General features: G+C 41.7%; 1 pseudogene; it reads left to right on the top strand.

Moving 5' to 3' along the window:
* Positions 1 to 22256: 22256 nt before the first annotated feature.
* On the top strand, positions 22257 to 22374 carry LOC126238155 (5S ribosomal RNA; annotated as a pseudogene).
* The last annotated feature ends 1371 nt before the right edge of the window (positions 22375 to 23745 follow it).

The following is a 23745-nucleotide window of genomic DNA, read 5'->3' as shown; positions in this document are numbered from 1 at the left end:
AGGTGGCAGGGGTAAAATACAGGGAGCGAAAGGCTATTAACAATTTGTACAGAAACCAGATGGCAGTTATAAGAGTCGAGGGACATGAAAGGGAAGCAGTGGTTGGGAAGGGAGTAAGACAGGGTTGTAGCCTCTCCCCGATGTTATTCAATCTGTATATTGAGCAAGCAGTAAAGGAAACAAAAGAAAAATTCGGAGTAGGTATTAAAATCCATGGAGAAGAAATAAAAACTTTGAGGTTCGCCGATGACATTGTAATTCTGTCAGAGACAGCAAAGGACTTGGAAGAGCAGTTGAACGGAATGGATGGTGTCTTGAAGGGAGGATAGAAGATGAACATCAACAAAAGCAAAACGAGGATAATGGAATGTAGTCGAATTAAGTCGGGTGATGCTGAGGGTATTAGATTGGGAAATGAGACACTTAAAGTAGTAAAGGAGTTTTGCTATTTGGGGAGCAAAATAACTGATGATGGTCGAAGTAGAGAGGATATAAAATGTAGACTGGCAATGGCAAGGAAAGCGTTTCCGATGAAAAGAAATTTGTTAACATCGAGTATAGATTTAAGTGTCAGGAAGTCATTTCTGAAAGTATTTGTATGGAGTGTAGCCATGTATGGAAGTGAAACATGGACGGTAAATAGTTTGGACAAGAAGAAAATAGAAGCTTTCGAAATGTGGTGCTACAGAAGAATGCTGAAGATTAGATGGGTAGATCACATAACTAATGAGGAGGTACTGAATAGGATTGGGGAGAAGAGGAGTTTGTGGCACAACTTGACCAGAAGAAGGGATCGGTTGGTAGGACATGTTCTGAGGCATCAAGGGATCACCAATTTAGTATTGGAGGGCAGCGTGGAGGGTAAAAATCGTAGGGGGAGACCAAGAGATGAATACACTAAGCAGATTCAGAAGGATGTAGGTTGCAGTAGGTACTGGGAGATGAAGAAGCTTGCACAGGATAGATTAGCATGGAGAGCTGCATCAAACCAGTCTCAGGGTTGAAGACCACAACAACAACAACAAGTCCATCCTCCCTGGTTGAGTACATGGGATGCGGGTATGCCCCAGTACACGTGAAAGCAACAACTAGGTATCTAGGTAACGAAGATCGGTGTTACCTATACCAAATCTCTTTCAATTCTTGTAATTAAAAAAGAGCTTACTAACTTCTTAAAATTTATAGGAACGTATGTTCCACAAATTCTAACGAGTTAGCTAAGCCAATAGTTAGCTCGCAAAGTGGATACATATCAACTTTGCTCGCTGCGAGGGGCGATGTAATGTCTCTTGCAGCGGTCTCTCCGCGATATTTTCAGATATTTTTATAAATTATATAACTCAGTACATATCTCGAAATATCTCTTCTTATCTTACCGATTCCTAAACTTTAATATACGATGATTATCAATGCAAAGTAGTTTCAAGCCCTATTATTCCTTGGAGCGTGCATTTTCTCCATCGAATAGCTTCTCTGCTATCTATGTTTTCTCTTATGAAAAGAATGAAGGATTCAGATCTTGCCGATTAGCCGTGAAAGAACGAAGATGTATATGTATGTATTGTTGAGCTAGTCGCCATCTTGATGAAATTCTGTATGAGAAGGAATTTAATACATGAACTAAACTAAAGTAAGTGTGTTCGCGTATTATTTAACTGATTATTATTGACAGTGTCTGCTTACTACGCTGTGTTGCACGGGATCAGTGGGGAACGTCTGATTTACACTGGACGAACCTGCCGTTTTTGTATGCTCAAGATATCCAGTTTATTACTTCCAATAAACAGGCTAACACGGTCTTACCAGCAGATGTCAGGTCTTCCCCATGTGATCACCGAAAGTTAATAATTATTACAGATGTTTTCAGGAGATCGACTGACAATTTTCGTCGCACCGAGACTTCGAAATTGCTTCACTGCCTTATGGAATTTAAGTTAAGCTCAATTTAACCAGGATAGAACAGTATTGAACTGTGTGAATGTGATAATCCTGCTTTGTGAATGAAAATTCCCTTGATACACGCATGTTTTTTACTATCCTGATCAGTGAAGCTAAATCAGGCCGGTGTGAGAGATGTTTTTAAATTTTAGATCCCACAAAAATATTAAATTGTGATTCACACAGTGAAATGCCTTACACAGGTCGTAGAAAATACAAGCGGGCGCCGTTTTATTATTTAATGCTTGGAAACCCTGATGAATGATATTATTGTTGCTAAGGTGAGATACTATTCTGGAATACATCACATTCTCAAAAATTTTGGAAAACTATGTCAGCTGTGAAACAGGTTGGTAGTTATTGACTTCTCTCTTACAAACTTTCTTAAACAGGGGTTTTACAACGTGCCTTGACTTACTTATGCATTACATATTTCAGATAAGATCTGGCTTATTATATGGGAACAAATATTTAGTACTCTATTGGAAACACTACCAAAGCCAGATGAACCTTTATTTCTTAGAGAATATATATTTTTCTTAATTTCAGGAGGAGAGATGGTGACATATTCATATGGCAGTTTTATGAGAGTTACTTTTTCACGATATTGGTGTGATTTTTCCTTTGAACTGTTTTCCCTATGCTTTCTTTTACGTTAAAGAAATGATTATTAAATGCATTTGCTACTTGTGATTCGTTTATAGCCCTGCCATTCAGTTCAATAATGATGTTCTCTTATTCTGTGCTGGTTGTCTTGTCACTTGTTTCACTACATTTTATATAGTGTATTGTTTTTAATAAGTATGTTGCTGTGTGTATGTCAAGTGGTGTGCTTTAATTGTTTATACACGTGCAGTTCATTGAAGTGTATGATTTGTAGACACATGTACATATAGTTACACATCAAATAACACCACACACACACACACACACACACACACACACACACACACACACACACACACACACACACACACGAACACACGCGCACTAAACTGACCACACAATTTATCACAGACAAATGACAGTTTCTTTATGGAAATATTACTTGAAGGTTTAATGCCAGCAATATGAAACATACAAAGAACTGTGTGAAGCAGTGTACTAGGACATATGTTAAGAAAATATCTCATGTTCTTTTTGCATTGAAGTTTAATTGAAATTAATACTGCCTTAATGTTATGGGCTCACACAGAGAAATATTATTGTGTGACTTATTTATCACTGATCATTTCGGAGTAAGTTAATTTCTTTCTGTGGATTTACGTAGCTGAGAAAAAAGATAGCCGTTATGTAACAATTCAAGAATTTAATGACAACTGCTATTAATTTTTTAGAAAATAAATTAAAATGGCACGAAGTTAAAAATATAATTAAAATGTAAATTTTGTAAATTATTTCTGCAGCTCTGCGTAGATTAATGCCGGCAATATTCAAATAAAATCTTGTGGCCATGCAAATGGGCGACAACAATCAAGCACAGGCTCGAGCTGTATTGCACGTTCTGATACTCTGGAAAAATAAGCCTTTAGTTTCCTAACATGTAGGAATGATAAAGATATATAAATAAAGCTTTTAAGAGCAAATAAACACATATATTTAACCAAAACGCAACATAAGTTCAATTATGTCTATCATCATCCAAGAACAATACCAGTTAAGTAATTACACCAAATCAATCGACTGTTCCACAGTTATAAATGTTTTAACATATATCAAAGAATAATATACAGAATAAATCGATATATTTTTTAAATACAATTGCGCTGAATGATAAATGTTTTTTGTCTGATATTTATACGCTCGAATCATAAAAGTCTTTATTCACTGCCCTGTTCGTAATTCCATATGAACAAATATTGTTCTCCCTTGGGCAACCAGTACACTGGTCCACTGGGATTATTGTCCCACAAATGTCAGAATTGACCATCTTGTTCACACTTGTGAAAGAGACACTTAACAGTTTGTGTCATCTCATTTTCAGAACGTTCACAATGGTTAAGAATTATTACATTAATCCAGTGTTCAAAGTTTTTCAAAGTTTTTTCGATACCATGTGACATTGGATATTAGTATATACATTATTTGCATAGTTATTTGGGTTTACATGGGCACTGTACTCTTGGCTTTTGGCCCCTTTATACATCATAGTTATCGAAAACAGTCTGGGAAATTTACATTCCCAGAAAGATATTGACTGACTCCCCCATTTGGGTTACAGGCAACGGGAAAAACTGGGTACTATCAGAAACCCTATCCAGAGTCTTCAGACTGCGAATGAGTATTTTATTTAATAATTACCAAGTCCTTTACAGGTTACGTTATTCCAGTTACTAAGAATACAGAAAGAAATCAAATTTATTGCGTTATGATTACAAAATTTACAAAAAACATATTTGTTGTATGAAGAACATTGTAACATTCGTTTCCAAAGTTGTCTTTTACATATCAGAAGCATAAATGAATTCATGTCTTTACCAAAAAAATGTTCGGTAAACAGTTCATACCGATAATGTTTGCAGAAGTGCGAAGTTTTTGCAAACTTACTTCATGAATGCATAAATAATTCGTTGTTAGTTGCGTTGGTGGCGGCGGTGTGGGTGCAGTGCACTGGGAACAGAGGTTCGTGGTTCGACGTGTGGTTGGCCGGTGCAGTGCGAAGCCTCGAGGTCAGAAACGCCCCCCCTCGGCAATCAGCTGTTGCGGCCGACTCCGCCCCCAGAGGCGATCAGCTGGTCTGGTTCCGCACCCCCAATTCGTTGTCGTGACTGTTGCCACAAGTAGATGAAACAGCACTGGAGACAAGATTAATATCTCATCAGCAATGGTGGTTTAGCTGTATAGAAGTTTTCTTAGTCTGCGTTCATTCCACTGCTATTCTCGTATGTGAATAAATGTTCTCGTATGTAATATGAAGAGGTATTTCAGAGCAAGTTTCGTACATATTAGGGTCGTAGGAGCTCATTCTTTTCAAGAACCTGCACAAGGCATCACTTTTCATTTTCGCAAGAACTTTTAGCATCCGGTACCGTCTGTAAGCACTGTAGTGAGCGTTCATAACAGACTTGTCGAGTTGTAGTGCTTTTAGTTTTCGTGGTTGTTGGACATGGCGTTGCAGCCTTGAGATGCGTTGTTTTTAACCGACGCTGTATGCCTCGTGAGGAAACACAGCTGGTTTCCACTCTTGTGACACATTCGAGTGTCTCTTTCGTAATGCACAATTGCAGAGGTATAGATGTGTGCAGTGAAGCATTACTCGACTAAATACTTAACTCACTGATAACTACATCAGTCACTTTATTTCTGTGATTACGCAGTTTCTGTCGTTTGCATCACACACATAGTTTAGCACTCGAGTAGAGTGTTCTTGCACATCGTTCAGTCCGTACATGATGAAAGAGAAGCGCTATAAGTATATTAATTTCTGCAGTTCATGAGCATATACACAAAATGCTACTTACATTTATAATTTCTTTCATTTACGATTGTTTGAGCTTTTATTGCCTATGATAGTATCAGAAATAACGTAGCATCCCTTCATTCCGAAAACTTGACCCCTTAGTCATTCTGGACTAATTCTTGTGGTTTTACATTTATTCGCCCTGATTCATTCCGTAAAATACTATCACATACAGGACACGGCTGCATCCTATCAAGCTTAGCTATAGTGTGCAGAAAACTCTCGCACATGAATGAACAGTTAAGTACATAAACAGTACAAATACTCACAATCAGGACAAGTCTAATCCTGGATGAGATATAATTATAAGCAAAGTGAAAATCAAAACTAAGTGGAAATCATAAAAGCAATAAGTGCCCCCGGATCATGCAATAGTTGCTTACTGAGGGTTCACTTTGACTTAAAATTGTTAATATGGTTCCCATACGGTTGTGACTCCTATGTTAAAAACATTGAAATGTCTGTGGCTTTAGTTACCACCTAAAAAACAAACAAAACATTACCCACATACAATTACACAAACAAAAAAACTTAAATCTACTGACATACATACATAAATACCAATTAACAAAACACAGAAATAATACCTAAACCAAAATTTACGTGAGTAAAAATTTTGTTTATTCTGTCAAACAACATGGCATATTAATTTTCACTTATTCTGTAGTAACGAAACGTTTAAAATCATGGTGATTGTATGAGAGAGGACAAGTTACTCTCTCACCTAGTTTTCGTATACAGAAAATTATTAGTGATTTTGTTACAACCTGAAGCACCTTGAGCGAGACCCCAGAAAGAGTGTATTTTAATGTTGTGCCTGTGACTTCTGTGTCACTTGATTGTTTGTTTCTGGCGACGAACGGCGTTGTGCTGATTTGTTAGGATTGAGATTTTCGTTTGTGAGCATGGACAAGCGTGCTGTTGTTTGAATTCGTTGTCAGAAATTAGGACTAGCTCACAGCAGCGTAATTTAGAGTAGATTTTGTGCGGCACAGGAATGTGTAGTGCTTAAATTCGTTTGGTTCAGAATTAGAATGCATGCTTACAAGAAGCAAGGCACGTTTGCTACAGAGCAGCAGAAGTTCAAATGGCTTTGAGCACTATGGGACTTAACATCTGAGGACATCAGTCCCCTAGAACTTAGAACTACTTAAACCTAACTAACCTAAGGACATCACACACATCCATGCCCGAGGCAGGATTCGAACCTGCGACCGTAGCGGTCGCGCGGTTCCAGACTAAAGTGCCTAGAACCGCTCGGCCACATCTGTCGGCAGTAGCAGAAGTAATTGTGTTTTGTTAACCACGGATCCAAGTCAGATTATTAGCGGTGACCAGGCAGATATTACACGGGATTCTCAGGTAAATGCAGTTGCAGACCGTACAGAAATGTCGAACGTAGAACCTGCAGAGTATGACGACATGTCTCAGTCAGGTAAAGAAAGTGAACGGGAGACCGCTGGAGAACGAAATGTAGGCGCTGGTGGTACGAGACGCACCATCAGTGAGACTGGCAGACCAGAATCACGAACGAAACGTCACAGAATGGTAGAATCTCGTTCATCTAGTCCTGGAAGTGTCAGCGGTGGATCTCAGTTTGAGGCTCATGCAATTCATGCAAGAGGCAGAAAGGAAGAGACAAGAGGCAGAGAAAAAGAGACGGGAGGAAGAGGAGGAAAGACACAAATTAGTCATAAGAACGGTCACAGACGGTATAGATGGAGTCAAGAAAGAGATCGCAGAAATCCAAGAAGAGCTAGAGAACGTCAAGAAAACGACAGTAGAAACGCCTGAGGTCGCGGACCAGGCGATGCGCGATGCCAAAACAGCGCGAATGGTAGCGCAGTTAGCAGAGAACGCATCTGTGACCAAAGAACAAGCTAAACTGGCAAGAACTAAGGTGTGTAAGACAAAAAAGGCACTTGCAACTCCCCAAAAGCAAGGGAAAAAAAATAGTTCAAGAAACGCAGGAAAAAATGAGTGAGGCTGCGAAGCGAATCGAACAGATAGAAAACAAACAGGTCAAAATCTCTGAAGTTAAAGATCAGCAGAACCGAGTCGCTGCGCAACAAAACAAGTTGTCTAAGGACGTTCGGCAGGCACATGAGCCGGTCGCGCAGTAGCAAACACAATCTCGTGCGGCAGAGCGCCATCGAGAGCATCACGGAAGTGAAGAAAATGGTCTTCGACTCGCCGAACCGCTATATGAGAACACACCCCCTGCACATGGGCGAATGTAGCAGGAATATGCTCGTGCCGCGGCAGCATATGAGAGAGCCGGAAAACAATTGTACACGTCTACGGAAGTCAGGAACGTTATTGCGTGAATGTGAAAACACGAGGGGATACCATAACAGTGAACGAGGATCGTTTGGGCACGGATACATGGACTCACGCGGTGCAGACGAGAGGGAAAATTCGTACGGTGGATATGTCGAACCTTTCGACACAAACTTTTCTTGACTATCCAGAATTTTCAAGTCTACAAGGAGGCAAACAACGCATTACATCCAAAGACCTGGATGGCACAGTATGATCACGTGCTACCAGAATCTTGGCCACTGAAGTACAAGCTCCAGTTTATCCGTGGTTTCTTCGAAGGGTCGAGTGCAGAACATATGCGCAGAGTTACGGAGAGTTGTCGCTCCTACTAAGAATTTAAGGACGCATTCCTTAGCACATACTGGTCGCAAGACACACAGGAGAGGATAAAACAGGAGATCATGTAAGGAAAGAACTGATTCCGCAGTCCTGTCAAATTCTTTGTATCCCTGGTCAAGAAGAAGCGACTCTTGGATCAACCCTACAGTCCTAAGGAAATTATAAGGCACTGCTACATTAAATTACCTTTACGGTACCAGTAACTGCTCATCGGTAGATGGACTTTGGTCTGGTAAGAGACTTCTGGTCGAAGCTCTGGCATATGTGGTTGGTACTTGGGACCTGTCCTGAGAATGACTTCACTTGCAAGTATTTAGACTGGAGAGAGTGTGGTGAAGTTCTTACTGTACCGACGGTGTGACTTTGAATGTCTCGGACTACTTGTTTGCCGAGGGTACACGTATTTGTTTTTGGTTTACCAGTCTTGACGTTTGGTATCCTTGTGTGCCCTGTTGTACAAGTGAACCAAATTGGTCCTTAGTATGACCAGCGAGCAGGTGTGTCACACACTGAAATCTGCTGTGATTTCAGGGCTCTGGTAGAGAGTAAATTGCGATCAATCTGCCTGATCACTAGATCCTGAGATTTTTGCGTTTCTTTCATGGCCGCAATTGATTGACAGGTGTTGCCTCACATCTCACCTCCGCTGCACCGATCTCGCCAACTGCAAGTTACATCACCGCACGAAGCAAACAGGGTAACGTACTGCTGCTCCAGCATTGTCATGGTGTACAGATCTCAATCGCCACTTACTCTCAGCTGCGCCTATGAAGTGAAACCACAGTAGATTTAATCAATCAAAGTCTGCTCAACCTCAGATCACTTCACGTTGCGTTATCCACATTTTTAGGGCCAGAGTACTTGATTGTCTTCTGCCACCCAGGATCCTTATCCATTGTACTCTTAAACCAACTGTTAGTTGTTTATGGTATTCAATCAATAAGGTAATCAGCATAATTTATGTCTGTCTTTGTTTTGGGAAAATAAATGTTTTGGTAAACTAAATTTTGGATACATTCTCAATCATTTTATAACAGCCCCACAGGGTAAACTTTCAGGTATAACCCTTTCACCATAAACGTTTTTGAGCTTCCAAGAAGGTAACAACCTTCATGTAGTATCTTTACAGTCAAATGTGGCCCTGTGTAAAACAGCTGCCAGTTTTTATTTACGCTTTTTAGACAACAGGCTTTTGGGTGAGTCCTTAGCAAGACAAGATTGGCCTCCCGGCACCCATGAATAGCTCTTTGTTGTTTGTTATGTTGGCGACTTCCGATTTGCGCCTGTTTGCCTAAAGATATTCAAACTTGCTCAATCACCTCCTCTGTCTTCACCTGTCTTGGTATCTGCGGAAATGAGTTTAAGCAATTCATTCTACTCAGATTCGGGTAACATATGAAGAGCTTATTTCAATAGTGGTACAAGTCCATTACCTCCACTTTTTTGCATATAATGCTTCTGCAATTAATGATCCAAACAAACTAAATCAAATGGCTCTGAGCCCTATGGGACTTAACTTCTGAGGTCATCAGTACCCTAGAATTTAGAACTACTTAAACCTAATTAACCTAAGGACGCCACACACATCCATGCCCGAGGAAGGATTCGAACCTGCGACCGCAGCGGTCGCCCGGCTCCAGACTGTAGCGCCTAGAACCGCTCGGCTAATCCGGCCGGCCCAAACAAACAGAAAGAAAGGTTCATCTCTAGCAAGAAGCCATATGTTTGAATATTTATGGTATCTCAACTGCAGATTTTTCAGTGCTCATTTAACTTTAGGTCTCTGTATCTCACAATGAACAAAAATGGACTTGTACCACTATTGAAATAAGCCCTTCATATGTTCAGCAAATGTAAACCCTGTCGACTCATGAGGCAGGTTGTTATAGATGGTCTCGAATGGAGGAACATATTGTACCCATTTAGTATGCTGAGTTGATGTATACGTTCGAACAAACCAGTTAAACTCTTGTAAGATTCACTCAACTGGGTTGCCTTCGGCTTTGACCATGGAGATCAAAATGTAGTTTACCTCTTTTTTCGCGTATAAAAGTTTTCCATTGATTACTTCTGAAATAGGTGGCATTATCTCTGACATATAGATGGCAGGTTTCCCCTTCTGCAGAATGTAATCAGTCACAAGTTTTCTTTTTTTGGAAGCAAAGGTACAGTTTCTGACAGGACAGAATTTATAAACTCGGAAAATACATCATACAGAGCTACTAAATACTTGATACCTCCCATAGCTGTCGGAAGGGGTCCCGTGTAACATCTATTGTGCTAATTGTCGGGGTTTTGAAGGAATGATGACGTGCTGCTCATTGAATGTGCTGCAATTTGTGGACTTTACCCTCTGGCAAGTCACATAGGTCTTTATTAGCTACCTAACCCGCTCCTGTAAGTTAGGAAAATAACAATACGAGGTGCATTCAAGTTCTAAGGCCTCCGATTTTTTTTCTAATTAACTACTCACCCGAAATCGATGAAACTGGCGTTACTTCTCGACGTACCACAAATTTCCAAATTTGAGAATTTTGAAAACGACATTGTGAGGCCATTTTGTCCAGGATTATTGGTTCGCCAGAGCTGGAGGAGTAAGAACATGTGAATAGCGCGATTGTGTCGCCTTGCTGTAGTGTTTCGAAATTGTAGAAGTGTGGGTCGTGGACTTGCGATATTCCCGCGTGTCGGCGACGGATACTTAGAAAATCTACGGTCATATATGAGCTTAGGAAAATTTAGACGAGTCAGCGAGTGTGCGGACTTCGAATAATTCATGCGAGATGATACTGAATTGAACTCTAAACCACTTTCGCGAGTTTTCGAGCGTTTTGGATTGGTGATTTTCACTGGTTAGTCAGTGTGGATCTCTTAAGTTTCAACACTCGTGGCTGAACTTAGAAATGTTTTCAGCAGTTTACGGAAACTGTTAATTAGTTAACGTGTTACACTGCTCTGGTCCCTTAGTTTAAAAGTTTCAGTTCTGTCGTTACGTTGAAACGACTTTAAAAAGAATTAATAAATTTTGATTTATGTAACCCAAAGCTTTTGCAAGTTGTGAAGATTACTTATTTTTCACCACATAGATAAATCCTGCCTGCATACTTTTTAATTACGGAGCTATAGTGTGACCATCAATCAGGGAATTGTGACTAATGCTTTGGTTGACCTCTAGACATTAATGTGCCACATAATTAAAACTAACCATGCTTTCTGAAACCGACTGAACATTTTAAACCAACATGCATCATTTAAATTATTATTATTTCAATCAAATGTACTAAAACAAACTGTTAAATCACAATATTCCTCTGACTAAATAAGACTGTCATGATAAAATACACTTTGGTTTGCTTCCCTGGCTTTTCCTTAGGAAAACAGAGAGAGAGTATAACGATTCGTTGTAAAAAGTAGCCCCTCCTCTCGTCTCACATCAAAAATTTAATTTTATAATGCAACTGAACACTGTGTAAAATTCGTAGATACATCGAATGAAGTGATTTAGGGTTGATGTTGGGGACGTAGAACTCCCGCACAAAACGAAACATCTACACAAAGCGAAAAACATGTCTTGCAGTAGGGAAGTGGAGGATTACGTATACTGCCGCCTCTGCCTGAACTGAACGCGAATTGCACCAGGGAAAGAAAACCTGGCGACTGACAACGTACTGGGTGTTCCATGTCATTAGCGACTTGCTCCTGAAGAGCATGAAAACTGCCGACACGGCTTGAGTCGGTAACGAACAGCGTGCGAGGGAGGAAACATGCGAGTAAAGGAGCGTTTCCTGCAGTACCGACACGGTACCTGAAGGCTCGTACAGTGTTCGCCACTCAGTGATCAATACAGGCGTTATGTACGCAGCAGCCCGAGTTTGTAGCGAGCGCCGTCCTGGCGCTGTACAGCTTGCGATTCGACCTGGCGCATCGAGTTGACTGGTAGGCAGCATTCAATCTAGCAAGAAAAAGACTACCAGAGAAGGATAATCGAATTGCACAATACACGGACGGACTTTTTTCCCGATAACTTTTACGCTTTTGACCCGAAGATGAGATGCTGACAGGATTGCTGATACGCCAACGCGGGTAAGATTCAAAGAACCTTGCAAGGATAAGAGTACCGGAATTATCGCAGGTAATCCTGTGGAACTCCCTGAAACTAACCGCCCGCTTGACACCTGTCGCACGAGTGACAGAGTAAGTTTCCGGCAAGCGTCACTGGCTTTACTTCAAACTAAGTGCTAATTGTAAACAATACTACGAAGAGGACAGATTGCTACTCACTGTAAAGTTGACGCTTTGAGCTGGGGATAGGATAAACGGAAGACACATAAACTGAACTTTCGGCCAAAGCGTTTTTCAGAAAGGGAAAAACACACACTCATTCACACAAGCAACTACACCTCACGCACATATGACTGCTATCTCTGGCCATTCCGGCCATCCGTTACGGCGTCATGTTTAGCCACCCAGGCTCAATGGGCAAACTTGCATAGCTCTGGTAGAAAATACTCTACATGTTCTGCCACAAGACTTGCCTTTATCAGTGCGTCTCAACGTACTTCACAGGTCAGGCGTTGGACTACACGCAGGAAGCGGCTACGTGTGGAGTGCACATGGAGGCATTTTATATTAGAGGAACTCCCCCGCCCCTTCCCCCTTAGGATCATGTCAAAATCAAAGGTACATCACCCACAAAGTCCACAGAGAATGCTCGTCCTCCCAGATCGGGTACAGAAAGGTTAATATGATATCAGTAAACTGCAGGATAGTCCAAGGTCCCACAATTAGTATCACTTATCTGTATACATGAGGCAGGCTGCGTACGAAATTGTTACAAAAAACAGTGCATAAAAACGGGATTTTTCGGCGCTCGTGCCTCAGTTCTACTGGTGAAAAAGCAGATGTCAAGTGTTTTGAATAGTCCTTGGGCTAATGACCATCTGTATAGCTTGTCACTATGCTACCGTACAGGGTCAAAGTATGAATATTATAGACATTCTCCTGCTTAGGAAAATGGAGCAAATCGGTTGGTTCTTTTTGGATTTTATGTGGTCTACGGTGGGCTTTATGGTATTTATCGAAGTACGATTAGTTCATGAGTAATTCGAAAAAACGCAAAAAGGGTTTCTTGGCCAATTTTCGCCGTGGCTTCAAGGAGGATTCAAAAATGGCTATGCACAACAAATGGACGAAATTCATACGATGTATTTCTCACACCTCGATCTCGTACAAACTCAAAATTTTTCATGATATCTTTATCCATTTCCAAGACACGGAGGTTCAAAGTTGCACTATTTGTTCAAAAGTATCCGGACACCCACAAAAACATAAGTTTTTCTTATTAGGTCCATTGCGCTACCAACTACTGCCATGCACTCCGTATCAGCGACCTCAGTAGTCATTAGACATTGTGAGAGGGCAGAATGGGGCGCTCCGAGGAGCTCACGGACTTCGAACGTGCGCAGGTGATTGAGTGCCACTTGTATCATATGTCTGTACGCGAGATTTCCACACTCCTAAACATCCCTAAGTCCACTATTTCCGATGTGATGGAGAAGTGGAAACGTGAAGGGACATGTACAGCACAAAAGTGTACAAGATGACCTCGTCTGTTGACTGACAGAGACCGCCGACAGTTGAAGAGGTTCATAGTGTGTAATAGACAGACATCTATTCAGACCATCACAAAGAAATTCCAAACTGCATCAGGATCCACTGTAAGTACTATGACAGTTAGGCGGAAGGTGAGAGAACTTGAATTTCATGGTCTAGCGGCTGCTTATAAACCACACATCACGCCGGTAAATGGCAAACGACGCCTCGCTTGCTGTAAGGAGCGTAAACATTGGACGACTGAACAGAGGAAAAACGTTGTGTGGACTGACGAATCACAGTACACAATGTGGCCATCCGATGGCTGGGTCTGGGTATGGCGAATGCCAGCGTGTATAGTGCCAACTGTAAAATTCGGAAGCGGTGGTGTTATGATGCGGTCCTGTTTTTCATGGAGGTGGCTTCGACTCCTTGTTGTTTTTCGTGGCACTATCACAGCAGAGGCTTACATTTATCTTTTTAGCACCTTCTTGCTTCCCACTGTTGAAGAGCAATTCGGGGATGTCGATTGCATCTTTCAACACGATCGAGCACCTGTTCCTAAAGCACAGCCTGTGGCGGAGTGGTTGCACTACAACGACATCCCTGTAATGGACTGGCCTGCACAGAGTCCTGACCTGAATCCTATAGGACACCTTTGGGATATTTTGGAACGCCGACTTCATGTCAGGCCTCACCGACCGACATCGATACCTCTCCTCAGTGCAGCACCCCGTGAAGAATGGCCTGCCATTCCACAAGAAACTTTTCACCACCTGATTGAACGTATGCCTGCGAGAGTGGAATCTGACATCAAGGCTAAGGGTGGGTCAACACCGTATTGAATTCCAGTTTTACCGATGGAGGGCGTCACAAACTTGAAAGCCATTTTCAGCTAGGTGTCGGGATATTTTTTATCACATAGTGTAACCTACTTCTGCACGTGTAATCCGGTATGAGGTGACATATAAATAATGAATAACCTCAGCAAATTTCACAAATTTTAACAATTCATTCTCTAGGCATTTATCTTAGAAGGCCCATCTCCCCGTTTTCAAAAATAGTCACCCGTTATTGAGAAGCACCCCAGAACTTGTTTTTTGTGCACTAAAACCCGACTGCACGTTCCGAGACGGTTATGCGTAGCAAATGACTGTGATGCTTACAATGTATTCCTAAGATCACGATCTCTAACGAAACTTTTCTTCATATATTTATCCATTTCCGAGATATTGAGGTTCAAAGTTAGCCTACATGTAAGCATAAAATGCGCACGTAAAATCCGGTGTGAAGTGAAAACATAGTTTATAAAGTGAGGTAGCGAGGAGAAATATGCTGTCTAGCGTCTCCGCTATAATCTGGGAACCCCCTGTGGTAGTTCTGAAGCACATTAATTTTTTAAAATGTAAAATACGGTCCTAGGTGTGAAATTAGTTTTGTGATATTTCAATTTCACGTAAGTAAACTACCTAAATTTTATCAACCAATACGTTTCTTTTCATATGAATCACACGCCCTGCTGCAGCAGAGAAAAGAAAGGAACCACCGGAATAAAAGTCCTATCGAAGCACAAAAAAAGAGACTACGTTCCTGTTTTTTTAACTTTGGTTCCAGTTGCCACATTCTATCTTCCTCAGCACCTTTAAAAATTTTCCTATAAATTTTGGCATACGAACACTGAGCCGTGGCGGCTCATATCGATAGTGCCACTCTGGTGGTTTATCTTTCCTGCCACGGTGAGGGCGGTACGCAGCGCCCTCTTGGCTTTACGCGAGGAGTAACGAGGCGAGGTCCCGGGGTGGTGTGCTCCGGTACGTGGTGGAAGACGGTTGTCGGGTTGACGCAGCGAGTGTGGGACCGGACCTATCGCATGGAGATATACAAGTTGGCTCTGAACGGAAGGCACCGTAGCAAGCAGCGGGAAGCGGGAGTCCTGTAATTTGTGTGAAGGAGTAACGATTTTGCATTGGATGTCCCAGTGGTTCCCGACAGTTGCGGTGGCTGCTTTCGGAGAAGAGAATTGGTAAGAGCTTGTGTCTACGCTCTTTTCCGTACGATCTTGCTGCCTACCGTTATAAACGGGTGAAAATCAGGCGCTTGTATTGACTATACGGGAACTGATGATGTAAAATTACATTTGTGATTGACTCTCACTTGTACTGTGACAATTTAGAGGCGAAAACTGGTTTTATTGGGTCTGGTTCTTTGCTGTGCAACTAAGGGAGTCAGTAATTTGGGGTAACTGAGGGAGCACGATTATGTTGGTCTAAGTGATACGTTCTCCACGTTTTGTCTATGGCTCGCGAATCGAAATCGTGGGGGAGTACACGTGTGAGTAATTTGCTATTGCATTGATAGTTATGTTGTAAAGACTGTTCTCTGGTGTGTTAAATCACGCGCTGATTTGCAGCCAATCTAAGCAGAAGTTACCATTGCTACTTGCTTACGTGCTACTGTCCTTATGATTGGCGTTGTTTGTCTTTTGATTGTGGGTGTGCTCACGTTTAAAAAAATTATGGCGGCTACTATTGATAAGGGTTGTCTAGTAAGGAAATTGCTTAAGCGTTTATCATATGTTGGTCTGTTTGCCTATCACATTGGTTTTCTATGCAGTAAATGAACGAATGTCTATGTTGGTTCAAGATTGTAGGCTGACTAGTATTTGAACAGGTGTTGAGATTAAGAGCGAGATCAGCATCCCACAAACCCGCACGCTGCGCGTGGTTAAATGTTGCGCTATTGGGGAGCCGGCTCTCTGTTCTTGGATTTTGTAAGGATACGTGATGAGTGCATCGCTGTACTTTTTCGTGTGCTAAATTGCGGAGTGCCGGTGCCGTCCTAGGGCTAGACTTGAGTTGTATGTTATGTTGAAAGGGAATTAACTGTACCAAATTTAAGAGAGCTTTTAGTTCGTTTTAGGTCTGTACATGGAATGATGTTCATATTTTGTCGATTGCGGCAATAACTTCCTGTGTGGGAAGACCCTCTGAGGGACTTGTATTGTACTGTTGCAGTGCAGTCCGTCTGAAACGTGCTGCTTAAAACTTGGGACTGCAGCTCTCTGATGTTATATATTACTGTTTAATCCTAAATGTCTTGGATGTAATATGGTTGTTGAGGATTATGTAATTAATTTTGATCGCTGGTTCCTTAAAGGAAATATTTCGTTTTAAAATACGTGCTCGGTCAGAGCCTATTTAAATATGATTTTAACTTATCATTCAAAATTTCTAGTCTGCTTTCTTAAAAGGCTTTCAGTTAAATGATTGCTATTTGCCTGTTTAAATGTTTGAGTGACTTAAAGGAAAAGAATATTATTTTGTAATTTTGTACTGATTGTTCCTTTTGGGTAATACCTGACTTATGTGTTCAATAAATGAGTGTCTAGTCAATGGTGATGCACTGTTCTATTGCTAGCCTACCCCTTCCACTCCACAGCCTATTGAGCTGCTTTGTGTCGAAATTGTGTTCAGAACACCCCTCTGACCTACCACCTCAAACACATTTGCGCATTTCATGCTGGTATAGGCAAAGAGACTGGAAGATAGTAGACAGTCACTGTGTTATGGAAAGAGTGAAGGAGACAATGACAGCGTTAGAGAAAGAGAGAATGACAGTGGCAGTGGAACATAGTTACATAGTTGACAGGGACAGAACAGTGCAAGGGAAAAAGTGAAGGCGATAGTGGCGGGGTGGGGGAATAAAGAGAAAGAGTGTGTGAAATTCAGTGAAAACCAAAGGTAATTAGAGACGGAGTGTGTGACAATGACAACGAGAAAGAGCGAAATAGTGAGAATGAGAAGATACAGCAGGAAAGGTTGAGATAGTAGCAGTAAGAGAGAACAAGAGGGGGATAGTGACAGTGAGAGGAGCCTGTAGCAGTAGGACACGACGAAGTCGAGAGTGTCTGTGACAAAGGAGATAGTGGCAGAGAGACACAAATAATAACAATGAGTTGGGTTGAATGAATGAGTGAGAAAGGGCAACTGGTAGTGGGTACGTATGAGCGACTTACAGCGATGAACTAGTTGGTGTGAGTGAGATACGGTTAGAGGTAAGTTGCTCATTAAAAAGGCGCAAATATGTCCGCATAACAAAGTTTTTGCCAAACGTTTAGGAGGTGCTGAGGAAGGTATAATCAGACAGCAGGAACCACATTTTCCAGAGTCTTTTAAATAAACAGGAGCATATTCGCATTTTTTGTGTTCCGATAGGAGCATTTTTCTGCTGGTTGAAAGTTATAGTGCATAAATAATGTTAGGAACAGAAAGTCTGCTGAAAGAGGAAGTGATTAGCAACTAAATCCTAAGTTCAGATTGTAATATTTACGTAAGCGTAGGTCAGTCGCCAGTCGTGGCAGCGTGTTACGATAGTACGTAGCGAGGATATCACAGATTGTGAATGTGAATTAATCTGGATGAAGTAAAGCAGCAAAACTTGTTCAAAAACGGCAAATTTTTATAGATCACCTGGGTCAGAAGCTGTAGTGATACAGTGCTTCAGAGAGCACTTGCAGAATATGGGTAGTAACTTGCCTGGTGAGGGGGTGACTTCCAATTGCCAGTTATAGATATTGAGAGTCATGCTATCAAAACTGGTGCCAGAGACAGGGATTCGTGTGACATTATTATAATGTTTTCGAGCTGATAATTAGAGAACCAGCTGGAGAAGGAAACGTCTTAGACTTCTAGCTAGCAGCGGACCTTAACTTATCGAAGCACTTAATGTAGAGGACGACATCAACAATCATAAGGCTGTAATAGCAACTATGTCTACGAATATTTCAATGAATGTTAAGAAAGATATGAAAATATTTCTACTTAGCAAGAATGAGAGGATGCAAATTGCAGAGTATTTGAGTACTCGACAACAAATATCCAGTGCTAAGGACAAAGATGTGAAGTACGAATGGAAGAAATTCAAATGGATATGACTTAGACCAGTATGTTCCGAGCAAGTCTTAAGGTATGAGAATGGCGCACCGTAGTTTAATAGCCTTGTTAGAAGACTCCTACGTAAACAAAGAAAGCGTCGACTCAGATTCAAAAGAACTCAAAACCTAGCTCACAAACAAAAGCTGAGTGAAACTAAAATGAGCGTAAGTAGAGCAATGACAGACACGTTCAATGACTTTGAAAGTAAAGTTTTGTCAACTTACTATCATAAAGCGGGTCGAAATCATCCACTGAGTCACTCAGTGACCATACTTCTACATCTACATAGACACTCCACAAGCCACCGTACCGCCGAGGGTACCCTGTACCCCTATTAGTCATTTCCCTTCCTGGTCTACTCGTAAACAGAGCGAGGAGAAAACGACTGTCTAAGAGCCCTTATTTCTCGTGTCTTATCTTCGTTGTCCTTACGCGCAATGCATGTTGGCGGCAGTAGAACCATTCGACAGTCAGTTTCAAGTGCCGTTTCTCTCGATTTTTTCAGTAGTGTCGCCCTCCTTCCAGGGGTCCCCACTTGAGTTCCCGAAACATCTCCGTAACACTTACGTATTGTTACAAACTACTGCTAACACATCTAGCAGCCCACCTCTGAATTACTTCGATGTTTTCCTTCAATCCGATCTAGGACGGATCCCAAACACCCAAGCACTATTCAAGAACAGGTCGGACGAGCGTCATACATGTAGCCTCTTTTACAGGTCAACCCCTCTTTCCTAAAATTCTCCCAATAAACCGAAGTCGACCATTCGCCTTCCCTACGACACATGCTCGTTCCATTTCATATCGCTTTGCAACGTTAGACATACGACACTAGTGATACTGTATCCGAGCATTACAGGTCTGCTCTCCCTACTCATCCCCATTAATTTACATTTTTCCACATTTAGAGCTAGCTGCCATTCATCACACAAACTATAAACTCTGTCCAAGTCGTCTTGTATCTTCCTACAGTCACTCAACTTGGACACCTTACCATACACCACACCATCATCAGCAAACAGAAGATTGCTGCCAACCCTGTACATCAGATCGCTTGTGTATATGGATAATAAGATAGCTCCTGTCACACAAAAAAAATGGTTCAAATGGCTCTGAGCACTATGGGACTCAACTGCTGAGGTCATTAGTCCCCTAGAACTTAGAACTAGTTAAACCTAACTATCCTAAGGACATCTCAAACGTCCATGCCCGAGGCAGGATTCGAAACTGCGACCGTAGCGGTCTTGCGGTTCCAGGCTGCAGCGCCTTTAACCGCATGGCCACTTCGGCCGGCTCCTGTCACACATCCCTGGGGCACTCCCGACGATAACCTTGCCTCTGATGAACACTCACCGTTGATGCCTGCAATGGGGCACCGTGTGAAATACTTTCCGGAAATATAGTAATATGGAATCTACCTGTTGCCCTTCATCCATAGTTCTCAGTATATCATGTGAGAAAAGGGCAAGCTGAGTTTCGCACGAGCGATGCTTTCTAAAACCATTCTGATTAGTGGACATAAGCTTCTCAGTCTCGAGGAAGTTTAATAAATTCGAACTGATAATATGGTCGAGGATTCTACAGTAAACAGAAGTTAAGGATATAATCTGCAATTTTACAGGTCCGTTCTTTTACCCTTCTTATATACTGGAGTAATCTGTGCGTTTTTTCCAGTTCCGTAGAGTATTCTTTGTAAACTCGTACTGTGATTCCATCCGGAGCTGGTGATTGATTTGTTTTCAAATCTTTCAGTTGTTTCGCTACGCCAGTGAAATTTAAAATTACGGCTTTCGTTTTGCTATCTTCAACTAGCGCACCAGACTGGTCAAGAAGGAACTGAATGGAAAACTTGGACCTGCTTTGCGATTTTACATAGGACCAGAATTTTCTCGGGTTCTCTGCCAGCTCTTTCTCTAAGGTGTGACAGTGGCAGCTGTATGCTTTGTGCATAGATCTTTTCACAGACGCACGAATGTCAACTAACCCTCGCTTTTCGTCATTTGTGCGTTCTCTTTTGAGCCAAGAGTGCAACAGCCTCTGCCTCAACATCTTCTGAATTTCGTTATTGAACCATAGTGGATCTTTTCCATGCCGGCCGAAGTGGCCGCGCGGTTCTGGCGCTGCAGTCTGGAACCGCGAGACCGCTACGGTCGCAGGTTCGAATCCTGCCTCGGGCATGGATGTGTGTGATGTCCTTATGTTAGTTAGGTTTAACTAGTTCTAAGTTCTAGGGGACTAATGGCCTCAACAGTTGAGTCCCATAGTGCTCAGAGCCATTTGAACCATTTTTTTGATCTTTTCCATCCTCTATCCATAGGCACATAACTCTCCAGATCTCGATTTACAGTCTGCTTAAACTTTGCCCATAATTCCTCTACATCCATCTTACTGGAACTAAGTAATGTTATCATCAAGTTACCTTCCATTAGAAATGCTGAATACCCTCAACGACTGTGATATGACTTTCAAACCGTTGGAGCACAGCAAATAGTCGTCCTTCCCTTTCAGGCTTTATTAAAGCTAATCTATATTTCAGATAGTCACTAGCCGAAATCTAGATTTGCTGTAATAAAGCCTTACAGGAAAGAATGACTGTTTGCTCTGCTCCATTATTTTGCAAGTGATTTCATTTTGTAAGTGATGTCAGTTCACTGTATAAGTGAAGTGCTAGCAACTGCTTATCTGCTATATCTAGCAGAAATCCTCTACCAGCCTTCTTGACTGATTTATTAACTTTCGTAATCATAGTTGCTATAATGACATCACGATCGCTAATCACCATTTCTGTACTGACATTTTCGATAACGTCCGGCCTGTTTGTAGCTGCAAGGTCTAAGATATTTCCGTTGCGTGTGGGCTGTCGAGCTAGCTACTCAAGACAGACACTGAAACGGAAGATAACAGGGAGAAGGCCGAAATACGGAATTTGGCCTTCCGAAACGATTTCTCCGCGAAAGATCGTAGCACGGTTCCTCTTTACAGTCATCGTACCAACGACGAAGTGGCAGATACTGAGGTAACCGTTTGTGGTATAGAAAAGCAACTAGAAGCACTTGATAGGGGAAAGGCATCAAGAGCAGATGAGATACCAGTAATATTCGACAAAGATTATACGAAAGAACTTGCTCCCATTCTAGCACCAGCTTATCGTAGATCGCTGGAGCAACGTAGACCACCTAGTGTGTGGAAAAAAGCGCAGGTAATTTCCATCCCAATAAGCGACGTAGGACAGATGCACATATTTGTAGGACTATATTGTTGACGTCAGTCTGTTGTAATATTATGGAACATATTTTATGCTCAAGAACTGTGACGCTTTTGGAGAATGAAAATCTCCTCTACAAAAATCAACATCGATTCCACAAACAAAGGTTTTGTGAAATTCAGGTCGCTGTGTTCCTCAATGAGATCCATAGCGCTGTAGATAACGACACTTAGATTGGTGCTGCGTTCCTCGACACCGCACTGTCACCGTGTCGTACTGCCGTTTAGTGGAAAAGATAATAAGAGCTTGACGAGTATCGGACGAGATTTGCGACTGGATTCAGGACTTCCTTGCAGTTAGAACTCAACTCGTCAGTGTTAACGGAGCAAAATCGGCAGATGTAAGGATAATTTCGCGAGTACACCTTAGGACCGTTACTGTTTACAACGTACATAAATGACCTAGTGCCAATGGCCTTTCCGCAGTGGTAACACCGATTCCCGTCAGATCACCGATGTTAAGCGCTGTCGGGCTGGGCTAGCACTTGGATGGGTGACCATCCAGTCTGCCGAGCGCTGTTGGCAAGTGGGGTGAACTCAGCACTTGTGAGGCAAACTGAGGAGCTACTTGACTGAGAAATAGCGGCTCCGGTCTTGAGCACTGACACAGGGGCGGGAGAGAGGTGTGCTGACCTGACCACATGCCGCTCCATATTCACATCCTGTGACGCCTACGGGCTGCGGATGACATGGAGGCCGGTCGGCACCGTTGGGCCTTCAAGGCGTGTTCGGGTGGAGTTTAGTTTATAAATGATCTACTAGAAAACGTCGAAAGCTCTTTAAAATCATTCGCAGATGATGCGGTTGTCTATAAGGAAGTAGTAACACCAGAAGACAGTACTAATTTGCGAAATGACCTGCAGGTGATCCTGAACATAAATAAATGTAAAACACTGAGAATACGCAGCAAATGAAATCCACTCCAGTACAGCCACACTGTTGGTGGCGAATTCCTGGAAACAGTACATATTTTAAAATATCAAGGAGTATCTATCCAGAGCGACCATAAGTGGAATGACCACATAAAACGAACAGTAGGAAAAATACCGCCTGACTGAGACTGAAAGACAGAATCTCAAGGAAATGTAACTCATCAACGAAAGAAGTGGCTTAAAAGACGCATCTTTGAACGATTCTTGAGTGTTATTCATCAATCTGGAACCCTTACCAGGTAGGACTGATAGAGAGACAGAAAATATCCAACGAAGAGCGGAGCATTTCATCACGGAATCGTTTATTCGGGGCGAGAACGTTACAGAGATGTTCAGAAAATTCCATGGGCAGATGTTAAAAAAGAGGCAGTGTGCGTAAGGGAGAGATTTACTATTGAAGTTTCGACCGAGCTCTTTCCGGGAAGTGTCGGACAGCATATTATTAGGTTGGTGCATAGGTTCCTGGCGTTCATCCATAAGTTTAATAAACACAACAAATACACATAACAGAGACTTCAGTCATTAATAATATATTCTCCTTCACTATTTAGAATGTATCATTTAAATATATAAGGCCAACTGTAGCGTGATGTCTAAAATCAGGGAATTGATCCTTATAAATGCGGAAAGATCCCGAATGAGAAACAAAACCCAAGGGAAATATTTCGGCTTTTACTTTTATGGACTATAAAATTTTCTCTGCCTTGAAGATAAATGTACCATGTCTAAGAATAGTTATGGAGACAATACATTACTTTATATTACGCTGTAGTAGCATACTCATTAAAAAGATACTCATAGAGCAAGTCACGATTTCTGTATCACAGTATCTGAGCTATTTTCGTGAGCATTAGTGGAGTTACTACACGAAATGTCATTTCTCAATTATAAACAAAATTATTGAACCACGAAAAGGATAAAGACGCCAGTCATATATCTCAGCTGTATTTATAAGAAGAATACC

The sequence above is a fragment of the Schistocerca nitens genome, chromosome 2 (assembly GCF_023898315.1).
Source record: "Schistocerca nitens isolate TAMUIC-IGC-003100 chromosome 2, iqSchNite1.1, whole genome shotgun sequence".
Taxonomy (NCBI): Eukaryota; Metazoa; Arthropoda; class Insecta; order Orthoptera; family Acrididae; genus Schistocerca; species Schistocerca nitens.
This window is presented reverse-complemented; position numbering and strand designations above follow the sequence as displayed.